The following is a 5,584-nucleotide window of genomic DNA, read 5'->3' as shown; positions in this document are numbered from 1 at the left end:
AGAAGTCCTTCTCCATCTTTTCAATTGTTCAAAGAACTTGAGAGGTCTGCTTTTTTTAATATGCTTTTCTGAGTGGATCTCTGTAAGAAAATTGGGATCAGTTCTGACTACTTACTCTGCTTTCTGGTTTTCATCAGAGAAAGAAAATAAATCAGGAAAAAGTCCTTGGCGATTTGCCAAAATTAATTATGAATGTTGTCCCAAAATGTTCAGATTTCAGCAAAATATGATTTTGCTAGATTTCTTGAGGAAGCCTGCCTTTCTTCCTAGGACCAGTAATCAAATTATGCACCGACCAAATAAATCAATTTAAGCATTCGGAGGTGAGACCTGCTCAGAAAAAGAAACTGCCTGTTCCACATCATGTGTTGATTTGATAAGAATTCTGTCATCCCGAATTGACCAACCGAGATAGATACAATCAGAGAACCAGCATAGGACATAGCAAAAACAAGAATTGATCAGACGAAGCAATCCAAGAACTAGTAAAGTAATGTTTCTTGATTTGATTTCGAATATTTAAATTCAAGCTAACTTGAAATACTCATTGAGATCGTCATAATAACGATTTTGAAGCATTTCCAGGTTCAATTTCACAGGCTCCCTGGAATAATAAAGCACCATCGTTGTTAATTTATAGCAGAGAGAACTTAAGGTTTCATAACAGCAAGCACATTTGTTCTACAACACACCTTCTCAACTGCATGGTAAAGTGGTGTTCTAACCTTCCTCAGAAATGCCCCATCACCTCCACGATATTAAGGCATTACATTTTCGACAGAGGCAATGCTGGCAGTGAAAGACAAGGTCTTGGAGCACGCGTGCCATCTGAACATGTACGGAAAGAATCTTTCAAGACTTTGGAGATAAAAGAATATAATGCACACTCAGAAGAACCAGTGAATAAGAGAGTCAAGTAACACAATCCCAGATGAGAAGATACATACCAAAGTAAAGTATCATTCTCTGCTTCACCCTAGAAGAGAAAACAATGCACATCTCTCAAAATTCTCCTTAACCACACAGCCTGACAAACACAGGAAGCTGCTGCCACGTATTCAGCCTCACAGGTAGAAAGAGTCTTGCTGGGAAGTCCCCATGTCATATCCTCACAATTGGTGAAATAGAAGTAACGTGGATAAGTTGACGGGATTCTCAACCAAATTATAGCTTGGATAGAAATACGACAGTTTCACCAGTTGTCTACGTGTTCTTGACCAGAATCTTATGAACTAAGGCAGTTTGCTCCAATCATCTCAATTCCCTGAATTTAAAGCATACCATTTAATGGTATTCCATGTTGCAATAGATACCTTATGTAATGTGAATGTTTGATGTTAAGCTTGGAAGATGTTCACGGTCCTCACCTATCAGCATATTTGAAATGTGATGAGCTCGGTATTAATCAGAATCAAGAAATCAAAAAAACTAATCTAGCTATGATTTTATAACCTTTTTCGTATTTTTAGAGGAGAAACAACTGAGTTTTGATGACTGAATTAAAGCATAATTGCTCTACTACACCTTCTCACTTTCATGGAAAAGTGATGTTCCTTTAGAAACTCCCCATCAGTACCCTCACCGTAAGAAGGTTTCATGTTTTCGGCAAGAGCAATGCTGGCAGTTCCTGACAGCAGACCATGGAGTTCACTGGGCATCTGAACATAAATGAGGGTATTCGAATGAGACTCTTAAGTTAACTGAACATGCAATGCGTAATGAAAATCGGTGAATTAGAGAGTCAACTAATAGAAACATTGTGAAAAACATAGAGCAGACATTCCGGCATCAAGCAAACATTAGCTGCTATAGGTACAGCGCACTCAGATTTTAAGAAAACAATCTCTATCTCATGCTTAAGAGGCTTTAATTAGACAATGTTCTCAACAGAAGAGAGGTCCACTGACTCAGTGTAAACAATGTTCTCGTCCCAAGAGTTTTGCCTCTTGGAGGAGCCTGTTCATCTGCATCAACAGCTCCTTCAACGAGCTGCAAAAAAACCAGCTGGAATTAGCAGGAATTAAGGTACGCTTATATGTGTTCAGGGAAAGGGAAAACACAATGAAGAAATGAAAATCGATTGGAAAGTTTGACAAGTTGTTGAAAAGATTTATACACAAGCACCACCAAATATGCATGAACACACTCTCCACACAGCAAGCATCTTTATGCACACATGTCTCCAATGCTGATTATGCTGTGACTGTCATCAGGTTGGACGATGAGAAAACTACAGTGACATTCAAAATCCCAAAACGAGAAAGACAAGTTTTAAAATGAAAAAACAGTGCTCACCCTCTCAAGAATCTCGTCGTTAATACTCGATGCCCAACTTCTGTAGCAAAAGTTCGAACCCAAAACCTTTGAAGGGGAAGGGGATTGGAATGCCATTAGAGCCATAAGCTCAGTGGCATCGAGTCGTCAAAATTAATAATACTTAACTAAAACATCCTTGTTCCCTAAGCTATACTCGGACCATGACTAGGTTAAAGGCCTGAGACTGATTTAGCTTTAGCCATGACACAAGCTCCTTCCAGAGCAACTCGCAAGGTTTTTTCATAAGAAAGTCTGTGCACAAAGTTGGGCCAAACCCTTGAATGCAACCGTTCTGTACATTTGTCAAACCCTAAAGCTTGGGCTGGCCTTACCTAAAAAGTGGCAATCATTCACTCACATCGAGCAAGTTTATATAAAAATAAAAGGAGGAGGAGATATTTTATAATACAAAGTTCTCTGAATTAGAAAAGAAGCTAAATGTTGGTCCAGTGGGCCTTTATGCATTGAAGGGAGGAGGAAAAGAAAGGGAAAATGACAAGTTTAAAAAAAGTGATAAAAGAGAAGCAAGCAACCCTATAGTGCTGTGACATGAAATCTTGTGCTTGTTTTTGTTTTTTTTAGTTTAACGTGGATATTTAGCTTGCGCGTAACTTAACTAATTTACAGGGGTTATAGTTTCTATGATACCTGCCTCATACTGGGTTTTTAAAATATTCTTTTCAAAAAAAAAAAAATTACAGAGCCAATTAAATCATATCATCTATAAATACCCATCTCTCTATTAATTAGTGTGGGTCCTTCGATATCTCAATCATCAGAAGGAGTTAAAAGAAGATCATCTAATTTAAAGAAAAGAAAAATGACAAGGACGTTGTAACAATGTATGGAGAGCTTTCCAATTTTGTTGTGCTAATCATACGAGAGATTATTATATTTAAGGGTTTGGATCCATTATTTAGTTTTCAAATATCTTTTAGTGTTTTCCTTAACACACATATAATTATCATTTTTCTAGAAGTTTGGGGATGATTTTAGTAGGTAACCTATAATTATGTAATTTAGGGACAAGTTAGTTCATGATGTTTCTTATTATAAAGTAAGGTTATAAACTACTATATTCTATAATAATTCAAACAAATATCTTACAAAGTTTATCAAGTTTTGTGGAATATTCTCAACTTCAACCATATCTTTATGGGAAGGTTGTTTAACTCATAAAAAAGAAAAAATAATAATCATTGATTAGTCTCTAACACTGTATTCTAACATTGGCATATAAGACAACATATCCAGATGTATGAGCTATTTTAAATTTTGAAGATCAAATATTTGCAGCATCTTGTTTATTAAATTTTGGAAGCATGCATGTGCCAGCATCTTACTTTATATATATATAATCAAGCTATAAAAGATTTAAAAAATATTTTTGAAAAAAATTAATTTTTTTTATTTTTTTTTATTTTAAAAATAATATTTTTTGTGTTTTCAAATTATTTTAATGATGCTGATGTTACAAATAATTTTTAAAAAATATAAATTATTTTGATGTATTTAAATGAAAAAATTCTTTAAAAAATAATCTCAAATTAATACACTCCCAAACACTCGTGTATTGCTAAGATAAAGAAAATACAAGAGTTCAAAGTAAATTACAGTAGTTTTTGAGGAGGAAAAAGAATAAAACTACAGCATTGATTCATCTATAACGTGATTGTTTTTTCATCTACACTTCTTAATTAGCAGATCATTATTTCTGTAACCAAGATTTTCTTCACAGAGAATTAAAGAAAAACACGTTCCCAGTTCGGCTATATTAGGTTGAAGATGAGGTGATTCCTGCTTAACCAGAAACTCCAAACAATGCCATATGAAAGTAGATTCCATGCTTTCCTCTAGAATCCATCACCTATCAACGTTGGCCATTGAACCAGAAGTTGATCCATAGTCTTCAGATCGCGCCATGAGACCCCCACCATGTTAGGAACTTAGCATCTTGCTTATTTGTTTTTATTTCTTAAGGTCAAAATCACATGTTCATCAGCCTATTTTCATCTCCATAGGAGTAGAATTTATTTTGGATGAAACTATGCCGTCTTATCAAGGAATTCGAATCCAATCACTGCAGATTCGCAGCAACTTAATCTATTCTCTGAAGCCCTAACATGTGTTCTTCGGATGTGGATGGAAAAAACTGGATTCAAGCTCCAAGAGAAAGGGAGGTGGGTGGGGGCAAAGTGCCAGAAAAAGGAAAAGTGTTGCCTCATTTGATATGAATAGTTGTTTTTGAAAAACTTAGAAAGATGGATTTAATATTAATATAAACAAATTAGTGCGAAGAAACCACCAACTGAAAAAACTTCTCTCAAAATTACGCTAGGCACGGCACTGTTTCTCTTGAAACAAAAATAAATTAAGCTCTATATTAAATTATGTTTGCTAAAGCTTACGTGGTGGATTTTGTTTTGACAAGAATCTAATTTGAAAGAAATTATATAGTTTAATAATATATTAAAGGGTGTTTTTTTATATGTGGTTGTTAGAGATCAAATCTAGAAGAGGCATGTTTAATCTTGGATGGAACAACTTACTCAAATATATCCAATGACACTTTAAAAATAAATTAAAAATAATCTAAAGCCTAATATAATGGCAGCAGCCACAATAGTTAAAAAATATTCTTGAAGGATCTAATAAGAAAAGAGAAATTATGAAAGAAACTTAGGAAAGAGTTCTTCCAATTGACCGTTTACCTATGAAAAAAATAATTTTTAGGTAGTATTTCGTTATAATACTTAAGATAATGAAGATAGAAGTAACATGTGTTTCTATATATTTTATTTTGAAATAACAAATTCATTCCAAAATTACTTTAAAAATATATTTATTTTATTACCCTATTTATTTATGTCACTTTAAGAAAACACGTTGTATTCTCTTATATATTTATTTTTTTTATCTTAAAACATTAATCAAATATAACCTTAAACGACATTTCAGTATCATTTAATGTTTTACCCAAAAAGACACTTAGATTAGCTTTAAACTAGATCATTAAGCAGAAAAAATGTAGGATTAGCAAACTAATCAAATGTTAGGCATGCTAACATCTTCTCTAGTATAACAAAAAAAAATAACCATATAGAGTTAATCTAATGTAATTTAATTGATTTGATGTGTTCAAATGTAATTTAAAAGACTAGAAAAGATGATAAAAAAAATAAATACTCGTAAAATTAAGCACCAACAAAATAATAAAAATTTATTTGAAATTGAGATAACTCCATAAAAAAACACGATAAAACTAATC

General features: G+C 33.4%; 1 long non-coding RNA gene across 3 annotated transcripts; it reads right to left on the bottom strand.

The window, feature by feature from the left end:
* LOC118040285 (uncharacterized) lies at positions 1-2,528 on the bottom strand. 3 transcript variants are annotated; one of them, XR_012170267.1, is made up of 6 exons: positions 2,117-2,191; positions 1,908-1,989; positions 1,525-1,658; positions 1,314-1,367; positions 948-1,108; positions 1-828 (listed from the first exon to the last, which is right to left on the bottom strand). It is a non-coding gene; the product is annotated as an uncharacterized lncRNA (long non-coding RNA). The 3 variants fall into 3 exon arrangements; XR_004686046.2 differs by lacking the exons at positions 1,314-1,367; positions 2,117-2,191 and adding an exon at positions 2,296-2,528 and having other exon boundaries at positions 948-1,264; XR_004686045.2 differs by lacking the exon at positions 1,314-1,367 and having other exon boundaries at positions 948-1,264.
* Between the last annotated feature and the right edge of the window lie 3,056 nt (positions 2,529-5,584).

This window comes from Populus alba, chromosome 7, assembly GCF_005239225.2.
Source record: "Populus alba chromosome 7, ASM523922v2, whole genome shotgun sequence".
NCBI lineage: Eukaryota > Viridiplantae > Streptophyta > Magnoliopsida > Malpighiales > Salicaceae > Populus > Populus alba.
The sequence above is the reverse complement of the archived record's forward strand: the minus strand, read 5'-3'. Positions and strand labels throughout refer to the sequence as shown.